The sequence below is a fragment of the Taeniopygia guttata genome, chromosome Z (genome assembly GCF_048771995.1).
Source record: "Taeniopygia guttata chromosome Z, bTaeGut7.mat, whole genome shotgun sequence".
NCBI classification, from domain to species: domain Eukaryota; kingdom Metazoa; phylum Chordata; class Aves; order Passeriformes; family Estrildidae; genus Taeniopygia; species Taeniopygia guttata.
In genome coordinates, this window is record NC_133063.1 from 51,723,012 (window position 1) to 51,741,473 (window position 18,462).

General features: G+C 42.5%; 1 protein-coding gene across 6 annotated transcripts in view; it reads left to right on the forward strand.

Moving 5' to 3' along the window:
* Positions 1-18,462, forward strand: part of GHR (growth hormone receptor) — a 147,890-nt gene that overhangs the window by 30,915 nt on the left and 98,513 nt on the right. For 2 of the 6 annotated variants that reach the window (XM_072921682.1, XM_030257948.4), the window contains exon 1: positions 851-1,081. The exons of 3 other annotated variants lie outside the window; for them this stretch is intronic. The gene's annotated coding sequence lies outside the window, so the exon portion shown is untranslated. Of the gene's footprint in view, positions 1-568; positions 724-850; positions 1,082-18,462 lie in introns of those variants that run through there. One more of the 6 variants, XM_072921679.1, reaches the window with a different exon arrangement.

Sequence of the window (18,462 nt, forward strand, 5' to 3'; positions counted from 1 at the left end):
TGGTCTGCCTTCAGTACTTTGTCAATGCAAATGATACCTAAATAAATTGATGACAGTACCCTCCTTTTTAATGTTTTTTTTACTACACAGTTTTTCAGAAACCTTTTATTAAGACAATCCCTACCAGACGTTCTCCATTTTGCTGCAGCTACCTTTTACACTCACACTACTTAGCCCTGTGCCTGCAGTGCCACACACCTGGCCGTGGAAGGTGCCATCCCTTCCACCTAGCAGCCGCGCCCGTGGCACGCTGACACCCCCTTCACCCTAAATCGTGTTCGTCACGATGCTGAACATAAGCACGATTGCCAGCGCTGCTGAGACCCTGCCTGAGGCCGGGCCAGGAGCCCGGGGCTCGCCCCCACAGCCATCGCCGGCGGCACTGGGCCCTCAGCGCGGAGCTGGCGCCGGGGCCGCGCTCCCGCCCGTCGGGCCGGGATGAGCGCTGCAGTAGCCGCCGTCCCCCTCTAGACGGAGCTCCGCGGCGCCGCCGAAGCACCGGCACCGGCCGGGGCTCGGGCCGTGCGGCGACGGTCCCCGAGGCGCGCCGAGCCGCCCCACCCCGCCAGACGCGGTCCACCTCGCCACTCTCGCCCCTCCCCGCGGCGGCAGGGCCGGCAGCTGCCGGGGTGAAAAGAGGAGGAGTAGTACGCGGCGATGGCCTCTGAGTGCCCCGCGCCCCGGCAGGGCGGAACAGGCACGGACCGGGCTGCGGCAAGAGAGGCAAGTGCCAACGCCGCCGCTGCCGCCGCCGGGGGACGCTGTCTGGGGACGGGTGCTGGGGAGCGCTGCCCACCCCCCGCCCCGTGCTGATCTCCCCTCCCTCCCTTCGTCCCTCCACTCCGCTCCGCTCCGCTCCCCGCCTGCCCTGCCCCGCCCCGCGGGAGGAGTGCGGGCTCAGCCCGCCGCCCCGCCGCTCTCGCTCGCGTTTTATGACGGTCGCTGCCTCCCCTGAAGTTGGGGCCGGCCGCGGCGGCCGCTCGCTGAGGCGCTCCCATGGTGCCCGCGCCCGCCGCGGTGGGGCACGTCCACTGCCGCCCGCCGCGCTGCCGAAACTTGGGGGAAGTTTCCGAGCGAGTCGGTGAGTACCGGGCGGCGGCTCCGCGCCGCTGCTCGCCGCCCGCCTGGCGCAGCCGCGCAGCGGCTTCCCCGCCCCCAGGGGCGACGGGCCGGGGTCCGGCTGCTGTCTGGCTTCGCCTCCCCTCGCCCGGACCTGGCGGGGTGTCTGCGAGCTTGCCGCACGGTCCCGGCCGGTGTCGCAGCCGCTCCGGGAGCGGGGCCGCCCGTGTCCCGCTGCTGTGGGCAGTGCGGCGCCGGAGCCGGGGCGGACCGCGGCGTCAGCTCTGGCCGAGGCTGGGACGGCGGGCGGGGGGCGAGAATTCCTGTCACGTCCCGTGCTGTGGGTGATGGATGGGGTGCCGGGGAAGAGAAGGTTAGCCTCGGAGATCTGGAGAAACAGTTTTCTTCAGAGAAACTCTTTTCTGTGTGGACTTGGATTTTAAAAACAGAACAAGAATTGTCGTTTAGCTGCCAGCGTCGAAATCTTCTCCACTGTAATAGATCTAATCGGATTCTTTTCTTCTGTGTGATTTATTCTAGTTTGTACAATCCCTGCAAATCCGCCCTTTTTTTTTACTTTTTTTTTTTTTAACTGCCATTTGTCCATAATTTTGTTACTTATTTTGTGACGTGTTGTAAGTATTGCATAGGATAAACAAATAGAGAATGTTTTCAAAAAATAAATATTGCAAACGTTCTGAGCAGAAGTGTGCAGAGGGGTTATATAGCAGAGGAGTAACTAGTGTTTTGTCGTAGTAATGTCTTCAGTAAAACTTGTTAGAAACTCTCACAGGGGTAATGCTGGAGATCAAGTGAGTGGATGTGAACTAGTTACTCATCTTTTCAGTACAGTATATTTTGTTTAGAGTATAGTGTATTACTAACTTTATGGTTTCAGTCGCAGCTTAACTTTTCTTTTTGTGTAACAACTACAGAAGACCCACACCTGGTCATCTTTCTGGTCATGATTATGTCAGAAGTAAGAATGAGGCAATTAAAAAATTGGAACCCATTGGTTGAGTTGGATCCCATTTTATTTATGCTTTAAGCAAGTATTTACTGATACAAAAAATTGAAGTTATTTGTCAAGATCTTTTTAGCTTAAATACAAAAGACTGTCAGCTATAGCACAGACTTGGTTGCCCACATCAGCCATGAAAATGTAGTTGGGCATGGAATCAATTTAAGGAGATTTGATAAGATAAATTTAAATGCTGGTGTTTATTTAAAAGATGCTATTTTAAATATTGAGATGAAAGTACATTGCAATTGAGATGTCTTGTCGCTCTGATAAATGTAAGTAATACTGAAAGTTATTCAGACAGCTTGAGTTGTTCAAATAGGAATGTGATGTCTTTCATCTCTACCATATCTCGGTCTCACATTAATAGAATTGCTACTTGCCGTGTTAATTCGTGGTGTTATCATGTTCTAATAATTATGAAGGATTGACAATCAAGACAGCTTACAATCATTCTGAGGAGTAATTTCTAACAATGCCAGTAAGTGGTAGCGGTACTTCTATTAAATATATAACTATAACTGCTGAAACTTACACTAATGTATAAAAAAGTTATAGACACCCACCAAATTCTCTGAGTATGGTCAATCATTGTTTTCATTAGCATGGGCTGTTTCCTCTCCGGGTCTCCATGTATTTGCATAGCACAGTGTAGCACCATTCAAGTGTAAAAATCAAGGGCTCTGTAGACGAAGCCCATAGCGCTGCTCCCAGAGAGTACATGGGAGTTTGTGCCTCACTGACTGTGTTGGGAAAACCTATAGAGCTCAGTTCTAGACATCTTTACAAACTGAAGTAATATGTAGTACTCTATATTACCTCTTGTGCCCTCTTCCAGTAAGGAATGATCAAAACCTCTGAAGGCAAATCTCCCGTTTATAGATTGGTACCATTCTTTTTGATGAACTAGAGACTAAGGAAGTTTGAGTATACAGTTGTCCTTTTAGAGTATAACTTCCACTTACAGAGTCTCTTTTGCCTGACTGGATGTACATGTCTAAGTGTTTATATTAACTGGAGCTAGGCCTCGCTTCTGTTAAATTAGAAATTGTAGAAATTGTGTTTTATCTTGCATCATTGAAAGGAGCATTGAACAGAATAAATGCAGCATCATGTATCTTAATTAAAATACCAGATTTCCATTAATAAAATAGAAGCTGCAAATATTTGTCATTGAGGAAGCAATGTAGACAGAGATGCTTTGATAGCTTTTTCTCTTATTGAAAAATAAGTGCTTTATCAGACACGACAGCACTTGCTTGCATTCAGCCCAGTTGAAGATCTCACAATCTTAAGGTACATGTCAAAACATTTTGAAAGCATTACAAATTAATAAAAAAATTGTTGGAATACCAAGAAGGTGGGATAAAGCTGGTGAGGTAAGAAAGGGCTAGGCTACCAGCAGTAATAATGAGTCTACTCAGCCCACATGGCAGTCCTTCAATGATAGGTTAGCTAGTCAGATTTTTTTTTTAATAAAAGGTTTTTCTTCTCTTGTTACCAAACGTTTGTGTGATGGAAAGACAATTCTTTGGCCCAGTGGAGCTGAGGTAGTAATTCCAGGGAGAGGACAGTATGAGGAAAACAGGGAGAGAGGTAGTAGGGTTGCCACTTTCGTGTGGTGAAGGCAAAAGGCTGATGCAATGAGATACTAGCTTGGCAGGAGCAGATTTATGTCAGGACTTGAAGGAACACTTTGTGCTCAAACTGTTTATCACAAGGGAAATCTTCCTTTACCGTATATGAATCCTAGTTTTAATCTTTATATGAGATGGGTGTTTGTTTACACATTATTTTAGTTCATGAGAGAAGGAACAAGCGACCTCTTACCAAAGAGCTGGTTTTCAGTGTGTGAGAAACAGTGTTTCCCAGAACACTGTAAAGGCTGTTTTCTGACAGAGATGAATGTTGTCTATATCACGTGTACTGCAGATTATGAATTGAAAATACATTTAAACATATATTTTACTGACCTTTAGAAAGCATGTGTTCTATTGAAAATACCGTAATCACTAAAATTAGTTCTTTTCTTCATTTATTAATAAGTTAGTATAAAATTCAGAAATACTTCACAGTAGCAGGATGGCTTGCAACAGGGTGAAACTTAATGTCTCACTTAAACAATATAATGTGCCTTAGTATTTGCTGGGCATTTCAGTCACACAGTATGGTGAGGATGTAAAGGAACGAGCATGTAAAATAATGTGAGAATGAAAATAATTCTTACTGAAGGAGTAACTGCTGGAAAACCCAACTGGTGATGGCTGCATGTGCACAGACGGTTGGGTTAGAGTAACTTTTCAGATGGAACATTGCCCCACTTTGTTTCCAGATACTCAATAGCTGAAGAACTACATGACAAATCAAGCATTTCTGAGTTTCAAAACTCCATCTTCCATGGTATTCATACTTACCATGCTAATTTAAACCATTTATGTTTGTCCTTTGGCTTGCCAAGAGATCCAGACTGCGATGCCAACACCCGTACCTACTAAATCATGTTCTGCTTTATAAATTATAGCTGCAAAAGTACTCTTGTATGTAGTGACACAGCCTGGAACATAGTCTTTTGTTCTGCTGTGCCTATTCTAGTAGTTGGATTTTGTGGAAGGGATTCGCTGTGTGGGATTGTGGTCCTGTGGGGGAAGGTGTTACCAGGGCTGCATGGAGAATGCTGGAGAAACAAAAAACTGTGCACAGGGACTGCTGGTGAGAGGATATGAAATCTGGTAAATGTAGTAGAAAATTTTAACCTCTTTGCATTAAGAGAATAAACACAGGATCCATTCTGTTGGTGTGGAATGATTTATGCTTCCCTATTTCTCCTTTTCTGTAGCCGTTTAGCAAGGCTCAAGAGCATTAGTGTATTACAGCACTAGACGTGCTTGGCCTCTGCATCAGGCTGGACTGACTACTGAGGATGGGTTTGAAGCGTGTGGAACTGAACTCGGAATGTGCAAAGCAAAGATGCTTTGCTGGTTTTGTGCTCATTAAGGCAGCAGATTGCTGCCTCTGATCACTTAATAAGCTTATTGCTTGTAATTCTAGAACAAAGGTGATATATGAGAACATAAAAACACATAATCAGTTGCAGTTAAATAGGACATTAACAGAGATGGAGATAATATTTAGAACTTCAAAAGCTGTTTAAGTACTGTCACAAATCCATTATGGTCTTTAAACTCTATAATTGGTCAGTCCAAACATGAGATATTCTTTTGGATGCACAACAGTAATTTTATACAAAAAAAGTCAGTAGTTAACAGACAACAACTCTGAAGGAAAGTTGGAAAGAGGTTGTTAATAACAACATAATGTTACAGCATTCAAGCATTTCAATTGAATTTGAGTTTTTACTGCCTCAAGAGAAAACAGGATCAGTAAAATTCCATATTGCAGAAAATCTGTAGAATGACTTGATGGTTTGTAGAAACTGTACCTGGGTGAGTCCTGTGAACAGGATATCTTTGTGCCTGACCAATATGCAAAAGTTTTGGGTTTTAATCCATACACAGTGTATCTCTACAGCCTTATTGATGCAGCCAAACAACTCCCTCTGTGCCTGTTGGAGTTTGGGGATAGTCTGACCATGAAGTACAGCTTGTAGGACAGAAGAAACAGACTAAAAGAACCGTCACATTTTATTCCAGCTGTCTCAGTGAAATGAGCATGCAGTTTCTGTCTTACCTGCTTGTTTCCCAGCTGCAGCAAGTAGTCTGATTTCTGCTATGTTTTGTGTTTCTTTTTTTGCCTGCCTTTTTCATCCATGTGTTATGTTAGTGCTACCTAGAGAATGAGTTGGATTCTCCTCCATTGCGTGGCTGAAAATATTGTTCGAATTTTTAATGGAATGCTTATTGAACTCTGCTCAAGAGCCATATTATGTACCTACTTTATAATTCTTCTTAGCAATGCCTTGTTTACTGTTTTCATCTAGAACAGTTTTAACTGGTGTTTTGATGTTTTGTGGCATTGCTAATGGCTTTATGTGATGCTATAAAAAGTGAGTGAAAACAAAGCAGGATTCCTTCTAGATTGTGGTTCTTGTCCCTTGCTTTGCATGGGTTGAAGAAGGCTGGTTGTGGTTTGGTTTGGGACCATACTTTACCTGTTCTGCCAAGAATAAGGAAGATCTGATGTGAGGGCTGAGAGAAGAGCAATTAAAAGCTGCTGTATCTTTGGGTTTTGATTGCATTTTATGTCTGAGCCTATTACAGTATATCAGGGGAGCACTGTGGAACTTTCACTGAAAAGGAAACCTGTGACAGTTCACAGACAGAGTAGCTCTAAGGACTAAGTCAGATGTTAAGTAAACAGAGTAGAATACAACATGGTCAGGACTCTACCAGGCCATGTTTTTCATAGGACACATAGATCAAGCCTGGTAATCTGTGCTTATGCTGGGGCTTTGGTCTTGTAGGTTGAGTCCTGGCTGGTTTAGGGCATAAAATAGGTGTGTTGAGCCACCTGAAGGAATGATTTACAGGGTGCAGTGGGAAATCCTGCTCTTTTTCTAGATTCTGTTTGCAGGTTTGGGCTGAGGCACACATATAACTGCAACACATGCAGCTAAAACAATACAGGCTGGTGCTTGTTCCAAATACTACCAGCCCACTGGTCCAGCATGTGTGAATGAGCTTATCTTACAGCTGCAATGTTTTTGCGGTAGGATCAGAAAGAGTGTGAGAGACAGTGCTTTACACTTTTCAGCTGTGATTTCTGACCTTTGGAGAGCAGCAGTGTGCCTTTGGGTCTGCTCGTGCTGGGTGTTGCTAACAAACACTGCGCAGGAGAGGTGCTTGTTACGTGATACGGTCACTGCTGGCCGGCTGTACACCAGCCAGTTCTGCTGCTGCAGGACAGTGTGTACAGCACAGAGGGACTGCAGCCTCAGAGGGGGAGAAACGGCCCTCCACTTCCCTGTGAGAAAGGCTATTTTTGTGGAACTGTGTAATGAGCTCTGGTATCTTCCAGCTCTGAGGTGCTTTAATTAGGATGGCCATATCAGTCGAGAAAACATGTCAGAAAAAGAAGTCACAATTGTAAAGAAGCTTGTGCCTCTGGTTCTTAGGCAAGTATTATGTTTGAACAGCTCGTTTCCTTGAAATAATGGATAACTTTGAGAAAATTAATTTCTTTGGTTGTACTACGTCCAGATTTTTTCAGTGGTATGTAATTTCATCCACCACAAGGCACACACAAATGGGTTGACTACAGTGGATTCTGCTTGATGGTTCTCAGGGCTCTAGGTGACCACAGAGGTGCTAGTGCTGACTATAAGGAAGCGCGGCATTCGCCTCTTTAAGTGGTGTAAGGGACCTGCCTAACCTGCATCGAAGCAAGAGGAGCAAGAATATTTGCTTTATACATCATTGTAAAGCTGGCATGGCTTTATACAAAGGGGAAGTCTTGCCTGACAAATTTGGTGACCTTCAATGATGGAGCTCCAGATTTGCTGGACAGGGACACAGCAACTGAGATTGTCTACATGGGCTTATGCAGTTTGACACTGTCCTGCAGGCTTGTAAATTAGAGAGACATGGATTGATGGATCAGCCACTCGGATAAAGAGCTGGCTGGATGGCCACACTGAGAGTTATGGTCAACAGTTCCTTGCCCACATGGAGACCAGTGACGAGTGTTGTCCCTCAGGGATCAGTCCTGTGGCCAATACTGTTCCACACCTTTGTCAGTGATGTGGACAGTGGGACCGAGGGCAGTCTCAGCAAGTTTGCTGATGATACTGAGCTGGATGGGACAGTCGACACAGGGGAGAGAAGGGATGACATCCACAGGGACCTGGACAGGCTTGAGAGGTGGGACCATGCAAACCTCAGGGAGTTCAGCAAAGCCAACTGCAAGGTCCTGCACCTGCATCCCAGATACCTTCACAGGGCAGAGAAGTGATTGAGAGCAGCCCCGTGGGGAAGGACTTGGGGGTGATGGCTGATGAAACACTCACCATGAGCCTGCAGTGAGAGCTCCCAGCCCAGAAAGCCAAGGGAGTCCTGGGCTGCATCCAAAGGAGTGTGGCCCGCAGGTCGAGAGGATTCTACACTCCTATTCTCTTCCTGTGAAACCCCACAAGGACCACTGTGTCCAGTGCTGATGTTCCCAACTTAAGAGGGACATGGAACTGATGAAGCAAGTCCAGAGGAAGCCACAAAGCTGATAAGAAGGCCAGAGCTCCTCCCCTAAAAAGACAGGTTGAGAAAGCTAGGGCTGTTTGGCTTGGAGAACAGAAGGTTGTGTGGCGACCTCAAGCCAATCTGCCGGTAACTGAAAGGGGGCTGCAGGGAAGCTGGAGAGGGAGTCTTCATCAGGGACTCTAGAGACAGGCAATGAGTAATGGGTACACACTGAAAGAGGGGAAATTTAGGTTAGATATAAGGAATACATTTTTTACAATGAGTGTGGTGAAACAGGTTGCCCAGGGAAGCTGTGGATGCTCCAGCCCTGGCAGTGTTTAGAGTGAGGCTGGATAAGCCTTGAGCAGCCTGGTCAAGTGGGAGGTGTCCCAGTGCATGACAGGGGAGACTGGGGCTAGATGATCATTACAATGCGTTCTAACTCTTAATATTTCTATGATCTATGATTTTTCAGGCTTATGGTGTATAATGGTATAAGACCTGTATCCAGCATTTAGGGGAATTGAGCAATACGTTTGGCCCTTGTATCTTTGATCCAGCTTGTGACATAGATGAGTGCACTTAATGCCATAATGTGAAAATAACGTTGTTTACTGTAGTACCCACCCGTTCGTTGTGGCCTGTTCTACTGCTTTTTTTTTAAATATAAAAAGTTAATCTTTTATTAAGGTTATGAGGTATATTGTGAAAATCATTGCAGGTCTCTTTTCCTTTCCTGTTCTAGTACTGCAGGTGAAAGTGAAGAGCTCTCTCCACAAAAGCCCAAGGGAGCTTTGTGGAGCCAGTGTGAATCAAAAATCCATTTCTTTAAAGGAAAAAACATAGAATTTAGGAAGAGAGACTCCTCCTGACTAGTTGTTCGCATTGACATTGAATGATATAATGGGAATCTTCATATAGAACCTTCTATAGTCATGCTCCTGTTTTCTTTGCTGAAGTGGGAGTTGCAGATTTTTAAAAATAATTTTGGCCTAGTGTTTGAATGTTATTTCAAAGCCAAGGAAACAGGGAGTCACGTTAATCACAGGAGATCTTAAATTAGAGGAGGGAAGAAGTTTTTCAGTGTTAGAATGTGTTTAGTGTTTCAGTTTACTAACTTATGCAGAAAAGGAGAAGAGGTTGAAAGATCAAGAGCCAGGCACTGTATACAGAGTCTGGATAATTTGTGAAACAAAATGGAATATGTGCAAGTAGGAAGATCAGGACATGAAAGCCTGGGGAACTAATGGTTGTTGGAAAGACTGAAATTATAGGCTCTGAAGCATTTGGTACCACTGTCTTAAGTGGACATTTATGTGAGCACATAACTGAACATTAGGTGGCCAGTAATCAAAAGAACATGTTTAAGACCAAGAGTAATGATTTGTTTAAGGATGTTTGAGGTGGCTGGACTAAAACACAGTAAAAAAACCCAGCTTCCTCAAGATGATTAAAAAATTTTAATGTAATTTAAATTGCACCTAGATGTGTATTTTCATACTAACCTGAAATTTTCAAAATTTGTTATTATTGTAAAGATTATAATGTTTCATGGATAGAAGTATGCTAGGAGTAGGAATATTTTTGTTAGTGTAGGACTGATTTTGTCAGTGGCTTGCATTGCTATGATTTCCAAATGTCATACTGGTTGCACTATTTTTTATCAGCCTGTCAGTGCAACAGCATGTAAAAATAGAGGGAATGGAAAGATGGTATTTTTGCATCATATAGATTATATCATTCATCTACTAATTTTATATGTGACTGGTTGGTACACATACTGTTTCTTTGTATCGCAGTTTGTGTTTCATTTTCTAATGTTGGACTGTGAAAACAAAATGTAAGCTATCAGTAAAAAAGGACTGGCATGTTTTTTTGTTAGGGCTGAAACAGAAGAGCTGTCTCTCACTAGTTATTTTTTTGTTGACAGTTTTTAAACTTCTAAAAGGCTCCTGCGAGGGAACCTGATTTTGCAAGAGGCTGTGACTGTTTGTGTGAACTCTTCATATATGTACAGTCCCATTTATAAGAAGCAGAACTGTGGCTTTCTGGGCAAAAGAAGAATTATCCTTTCCACTTTGTACATCTCGGATACCTGCTCTGACCAAATATCTTGAAAATGAGAGAAATACATTCATTCCCATTAAGATTGAGCAGTACTGCAGAGCAGTACTACAGAACTGTGGCTTTGGGGCCTGAAGGTCATACAACTCTCTCTTCTTGGGACTTTTCATTGTTGCTTCATATCCCAGTAGATTGGTATTTTCCAGATGCTTTGATCACTCCCTATTGTAAGAATACAGGTAAGTACTCCTACGAAATATTATTAAAATACCTGGTCAGAAGCAGTGTACTTGGTTACAGGCTGTGCTGTGGAGCCTTCCACAGACAACACAGGCTGAAACCAGCTTGTGGAAAGTACTGGATATGCTCAGCCAGAGATGGCAGTTGCAACTTCAATTGAGCATCCAGCAGCCTGCAAACACAGCTGCCATCCCCTCTTCCTTCCTTTGGTTCTGCTGAGCAGAAATCTGAGTCTCTCTAAGTTTGGGCTAATGTGTATGAACTCAGCAATTGGTGGTCTCTAATACCAGAGAAGCAGATGATGGTTTAGCCCATGTGTTTTGTGTCCATCCCTGAGAGGGGGAGAGCTGCAGAAGTCGGTAGAAGTATGGCAGCGCTGGAGGTGAAAACTTGCTAATAGAGAAGAGCAGGAAGGCTAAACAAACAACTGTATTCATTGAGGCAATTACTGGACATAAATGAGACATTTTCAGGGGAAAGAGAAATGTCGATCTGTGTTTTGCTCCATTGGTGCAGTTCATACACAAGTGACTGCTAATCATTTGTGCTGGTGCTATAGTCATACGAACAGTACTGGAAGGATTTGGGCATTAGAAAAACGTCAAGAAGGAGTACCAAAAGGACATTTAACAGGCTCATATAGATAGTGTATCTTGCATAAGTTTTCTGGGATGAAGGGACTAAGACATCAAGTAATTCTAACAGTGTAGGTCAAGGATGGAGGGTACGTACTTCTGCCTCAACAGCACTGACCTTTTGTGTGTCCTACATTATAAATAGTTACTTTTCAGTAGCTCTGGCTTTTTACATTGACTATTTAACCCTACTGCTCTTACCATTCCTTTCTTTGTCTTTGTCTTGTCAGTTACTACAGGAAAGAACTAATGCCATTCATTATATTGTTTTGTCATTTGAAAAGTCAAAACAAATGCTCATATTTCTTTGACTTTTTCTTTGCAGACGGGTGGTGTGTGGGGTGGGGGAGAAATGATGCTTTCAAAAATGTCACTGTAACTCCTTTCTGAGAAATTACATAAGGCCCTAGGGAACAATCTGCAGATAAATTTACAGATTCTAGGTGTATGTTATGTAGTGTTAGTACTTCTTGATATTGTTGGGCTCAAAAGATGTAATCATGGGTGCTAAGTACTGGCTTCTCTTGCTTTGATTACCAGCAAATCATTGTGTAGAGCATGATCATTTAATTTTAACAATTTAAGCAAATGTTGACATGGTGAAAAGGAGCCATGTGGACCACTAGATTTATCATGGGCTCAGGAAGACCCAAAAGAGTAGCTTTTCTTCAGCTATTAGTACAGTTGGGCATTGAGAAGTTGTAAAGGAAATTCAAAACAATGTCTCCAAGTTTTGCCAAGATTATTCAATGAAATCACTTATTGCCAGATGCTTATGCTGGATAAAAAAAACCCCAGCAACCACTGTGGTGGGAGTTAGTTTTCTGAAATTGCTCAAAGCCAATTATCAGGCCAGTTATTTTAGAGGATTATTAATACTCTGTGGACTGTTCTACACTTTGAATGACACACCAGCGGGTAGAAGTTAAATTTATGAGGAAGTATTTCTCACCTTTATCCTGTTAGCTGTGGGAGTGCATGGAGCAACTTCTATTTGGGATTTCAGTGTAGCTGTGAAAAGGGGATTGGAGCACAGACTGTGGGATCAGAGTGAAAGATTTGGTCTGTATTTCCCAAGCAGTAGCTCCTGGAAGCGATACGAAGCTTGTGGCTAGGAATGGAGCCATAACCTTGTCCATGACTGCATGGGAGGTTCTGCACTGAGTTCAGAAAGACCTCAGCCAGATGTGAGCCTTCGAAGCCTCTGCTCATAGCCCTGCCTTCCAAACCATAGCAGAATATCATACTTTTTTTTTCTTCCTCTTGGAAGAGGGGAATACTTGTGTGTTTTGGTGCAGTTTTGAATGTATCGTGCTCTTAGTTTTTATGCAGTCTTGATAGTAGTAATAAGGCAGGTGGTGCTTGTGTTCCATGGATAGTGTATCCAACCCAAGAATCCAGGGAGCCTACAAACAGACTATTCCTCTTCTTCCAGCTGTTCTTTCTGGCAATAGCATGAGCTGAAAGGTTTACATGAATTAAAGATTCACAGCTGATTATGGAGTTATCTGCTGATCAGACTCCTTTGCAAAATTTGTTAATAAAGTGAAAATCCAGCACTATACTCACTAAGTATATTTGATTGCTTCAAGGGTAGGTACTTCTGGGAGGAATCTAGCATCCTTTCTGGAGTCTGGTTTGTTGATTATTGTATGACCCAGTTGGCAGCAAGCCTGTCCTATGAGGCACAGGCCAATAATATGCTGCACAGCTATTTTGCTAAGTAGTTGAAATACAGTGCCAGTGTTATTTGGGACAGATAATCTTTGATAACCTATTGCTGCTAAGTTGCACAACAAAAAAAACCAACTTTTTTTCCATCACAAAACTTTCCTCCGTTGTTCATCAGCAAGCAGACCCTGAGGAGCTCTGCTCCTGTTGAGATTTAAGGGAAAGTTTCTAGTCAAGGTGTCAGTCCATCCTGTTGCTCGCTAGCAAATCTGCTTATTTTGAAGTTTTCCATACTGTACTAGATCTCTAAGCATTTGCTCAAAATTCAGCATAGTTTCAGAAAAGTCACATTGGGCTGTCAAACTTATTTAGACGTTATTTTCATAATCCAGAAAAACTAAAACACCACTAATAGATATCCTCTAAGATAATCTTAGTTTGTAACTCTTTTCTCTGCCACATCATGACTTACCTGCAGGAAACAAGCACTTCTTCACCAGTCTCAGAATGGCTAAAAACTTGCTCTTTAGCAAAAAATAGGAATCTGGCATGCTTTGAGTACAAACCAGTCTCTTTGTGGAGACTTACTGCAAGGCCTCAGATACACTCGTTGCTGCTCTGCAAAGTTAATTCAGTCACCTGGTGTGGTTAGTCTGAATTTTTTTTCCTCTGTTTAAATTTCTCTGTTGTTTGAACTCTGCCTCAAAAGTAGACTGGCACATGTTCTCTTATTTTTCAGATCAGTCATGCCAGCTATGCATAAAAGAACTAGAGCAAATGCATTCCATATCCGTTAAGTGTTTTATTTTCCAGACTGAAAACTGAATACTTGCAGCTTGTATGTCATTATATGCTTGTCATTCCTAATTACTTTCTGGCATGTTCCTGGGTGTTTTGTAGACAGGAAAATGCATTTGAATTTTTTTTTGAGCCAGGCTAGCAAAAAAAAAAAAAAAAAACAAAAAAAAAAAACTTCTACAAGAAAGCCATAGAGGACAAGGGAGAATATCTTTAAAATGAAAGAGAATGGGTTTTGATTAGATATTTGGAAGAAATTTGTTATTGTGAAGGTGGTGAAGCACTGAAATAAGTTGCCCAGAGAGGTGGTGGATGCCCCATCTCTGAAGATATTCAAGGCAGGGTTGGATAGGGCTTTGAAAAACCTGATCTAGTGAAAGGTGTCCTCACCCATGGCAGTGAGGTTAGAACTAGATGACCTTTAAGGTTCCTTGGAGCCCAGACCATTGTGTCATTCTGTGAGGTAGAAACCTACTGGGAGAAGGAAATGTGTGGACATAATAACTTATTCCTTTCTGAAAGAGTAACTTGGTTTGTCCCTTATTATCAGTAAGCATTATGTCTTGAAAGAGTAAGACTATTGCATTTCACAACTGGAAATTAACTGTCAAGCAGTATTCCGAATACTGTGGCACATTTTACTGAAGGTAAACATTGCAACTGCATATCAGATTTTATATGCACAAATTCGTAAATGTGTACAGAGAAGCAGATTTGTAGTTCTGACCCTTCAGATAGGCTACCAAGTGAGCTACAATAACTAACCTGAGGCTTGTGGTAAACAGAAACTGTGCCAATGAAGAAAAGAGTTTCTCAGCTGGAATTTTCTTTACTTCTTTAGATTTTATTCTTTCTTGACAGTCACTTGACAGCTTGACTACTCTAGAACTGTGCTGGAGTATCGGAAGCCTGTTATCTCCTAAAATAGCTGTTGTTGCTCATACAGAATGTAAATCTTCAGAGTCATTGAAATTAAGAGTCATACAGCTTTGTGGGGCATGTGTCAATACACAGGCTGCTTATAATAGATTCAGACGTGAAATTACATTCAAAGGCTATGGCTGCAAATTAAAGCCCAAATTGATTATTTGAGGTGGTGCTCTCTGCCATGGGAGCTGTAGTGTAGGCTGCATGAGCTGCACCCCTAACTAGGAGCTGTTGTCACTGGGCTGATGCAACTTGTCCCACAACTGCCTGGTTCCAGGGGAAATGGGAGCCTGTGGCAGGAGCCTGCCTTGTCACCAAGAAGGGCCAGTAAAATGCTTTTGGGAGCAGCCCACAGCAAAGTTGGTTTTGGCCATGCACAAAGCTGCTTTTTGCCAGCCCTATGTACCAGCCAGCACATGGGAAATGTGACCTAATGGTAGCTTGTCTGTGTGGGTGGTCTCCAAAAGTTGTTAAAGTTGCTGAACAGTACTCACATGATGAATTAAATGTCTCCACTAGATACCTGAATCGTTATTTGCCTTCTATAAAGACTCAACAGACTATGAGAAGTGCAAGGCCACTTCAGCCACCTCAGTTTAGAGCCTGCTTTCAGTGGTATCTGCTGAACTTTGCTGGTAATGTGCTGCCTGCTGTAATAAACAGGAGCAAAGACTCTTACCTCAGGTGACAATAATTTATTACTTATACAGTGCCACAGCCACAGTTTGCATTTTGGTCAGCTGTGCTAAACAAATATGAAGATACCTGCCTGGAGAACTGCCAGCATTCAGGAATAGTGGGATAATTTATGGTGCTGAACAAAACAAATATAGTCACCTGTGGCTGTACTTCATGGGGAATACTTGTGCTTTTGTAGACTGTATTCCTAATCTAATGATTCCAAATATTAGTTGCTTCTTTGTAAATTACTCCTTGGTAAAATACCTTTAGAAAAATATTTTCCTGAAATCTGAGGTTTTAAAGGAATTTTGAATATAGCTTGATGAAATACGACAACACAGGAATCCTGAAATCTTTACCTTAGAGCAAAGATAGTCTCTTCTGTGCAGTGATGTGTATAAACTTTTCACTATAAGCTTGCCTCTGACTGGATGAAATAAATAGTAATTTTTCTGGAAAAACAAAAGTTTTCAAGAAGTCAAGCCAGTTCCAGTTTTTGGCTTGAATTAGAGTAATAGTTTCATCTCTCAGACGTAGTTATTACTGTATAACTCATAAACGCTGAACTGGATAAGCACATTTAAAAGAAAAACTTACTCACTCTGAAGAATTATTTTAATGAGTTAAAAACCAGCTAAACAAAAGTAATTTCAAATAAGTCCAAATAAGTTCAAATAATTTCAAGTGCATTCATACAAATATAAAAAATATTTTGTATTGCATAAAGTGATAAAAATTTGCTAGAGTTAAAAATTTCAGTCTTACTGTAGAATTATGCGTCAACATGAATGACTCCAACTGAATTTTTTTCATGTCACCAGAAGGGTGAGTTACTAAACTGTTTTTTGCTGCCAGGGTAACTGCTGTCAGGTTTTTTTAATAGAGAAGTAAGTGTTTTTACAGTGTTAATGAAGATATTAAAATGCCTTGAAAAAGACAGATATTTGTTAAATGACTACTTACTGTTGCAAGGTATTGATTATGCAAGATAGTACTCTTGGGCAAGGATTGTGGTAGACATAATGCTGCTGCTGGTGCTGTGGTGAGCACTGAGAGGACGCACCTCTGTCTTTGTAGAGTGTGTAGTGTGCGTAGGAAGTCATCTCCTCTTGTGTGGATGGGTCAGCAGAGCCCCTCAGCACCTTCAAGTGAGCTCCACAGGGTCTGCTACAGGGTCGTTTTGCTTTTCTTTATTACCTAGCTGGGAAAGAACTGCTTCACCACCAACAGTGTGGTTTCCAGGCTGCAAGGCTTTGGGCTCAGCTCCCTTTTCCCCGCTCCCTCACAAGTCTTGCATCTCCTCTGTAAACAAACTGTCACTCTCTAAAGCTTTCTCCACAGATCAGGTTTTCGGAACGTTTCATCTTCATTGCCCTCTTTGGCAGAGTCTTTCACTTGGCAGGAGTATTGGAAAGGAGAAGCCCTTTAACATGTGCTGCTCCCATTAATGTGCTACAGAATTCCAGGTGCCTGTGAGAATGTGGCATTTTCTCATCAACTTTTTTCCCTTTTGATTTCCACTGTTTTGGTTTTTTCCCCTCTTCTTGCAAAACTGCTGCCTAGCCTGTGACTCTTTACACTACATGGTAGTGGTACAATATGACACATTTAATCTTGTAGTACAGCAATGAGTGTGTTGCACAGTGTATTGAATCATGACAAATCCCTAGACATGATTACATTTTTGTTTGGCCTGTGTGTTTTATTTCTTTTTTTTTTTTTTTTTTTTCCTTCAGATGCTGCCCCAAAAATGTGTGTAAGAGGAAACTTTAGACTGAAAATTGCTTTAGTGAAACACAACATCCATCTTTATTTACAGGTTAGGTGTGGACATGACAGGATTTTCTGTGGATCTTGGAAAAGTCCTATGCTATATTGTGTAACACTGATGCCCTGCTGCTGTCCTTTGTCAGAGCCAACACCAAAGTCCTGTTTGGTTTTTGGTGTGTAAAGGTCTTGGCTCTCCTTTCTTCATGGACTAAGGTGGTAACTCCAGTAGCCAAGCTAAGCATCAGACAGTACAGCTTCCCTTTGGATCCTAACTGCTGCCTACAAAACTTTGCAAACACAGCTCCTAAGCTGGCAGGCTGCTTGTCTTCAGCTACAAGGAGAGCCCTCATAAAGGCTTTCGCTCTCCCTGAGGTCTATTGCAAAATGAGAATGTTCCCTTTCTCTTTGGCATCAACTCAGGTTTGTAAACTTCGATAGAACAAGAAATACTGAGTTCATATTCCAAAATACTTGGAATCTGATTGTTGATTTTTGGGTACATAAGGCTGTTGCTCTCACACAGAGTAGTTTTGCCTTTAAAATTCTGTCTGATCCCTTTACATATTTTCTTGTTTATTCTGTCAGAGGGCTTATTCCTGGAAAACTTAATATGAGCACAATTTCCAAATTGTGCTGAGGGTAATTGTTCTCTCTTGCTGTGAAAGTACTTGGTGGAATACACAGTGGACATTTTCTGTGTTACTGATTTTTTAGCACCATGGATGGTAATATTCACATTACCAGAGACAATGAATGGATGGGGTGTATACCTAGACATGGAGATGGGCCCGTAGCACATGTGTGCGATGTTTAGCTGGGAGTTCTGACTGTTGGGCAAGTAGGCAGGGCCGGTATCTGGGAGAGGCTGCAGCAAGTAAGACTTGCCAGGGGTCACCTACTGACTTTCATCCACTCATCTTGGGCACAGATTGCCCCCTTTGTTGTCCAGCCTGTCTCCTTCTCTTGGGCATCCCAGCTTCTTTTTGCCTTTGAGGTTGACCATGACTGCGCATGTCTCAAAAGGTGAGCTCCCATTTAGCAGCCTGTTCATCTTAATCCAGATGCTGGATTATTTTGTCTATTAAATGTTATTTTCATGCGTTTAGGGAGTAAGAAGGATAAAAGGCAGTGCTGGGTTATAAGGACTGGCTTACAGAGATTTTGAAGATGGGGCTGTTCCACATTGAGGACTAATGTTTTTTCCCTGTGCAGCATTAATCACTTTGCATTCCATTTCCACTATGACAGCTCAGACATAATAACTGTTCACCTTGGGCCACTTATATATTCCTGTGAACCTTTTAACCTGCTAAATTAATCACACGGACAAAATTAATGATATTTATATTTAAATAAAATTTGCAAATCAGGCAGGAGGGAAGAGTGTTTTTGTGTACAGTGTTACCATTTATACTCAACTGCTTGAGGGAGGCTGGTGGTTTTTTGAGAGATTATGGATATGAGCTTC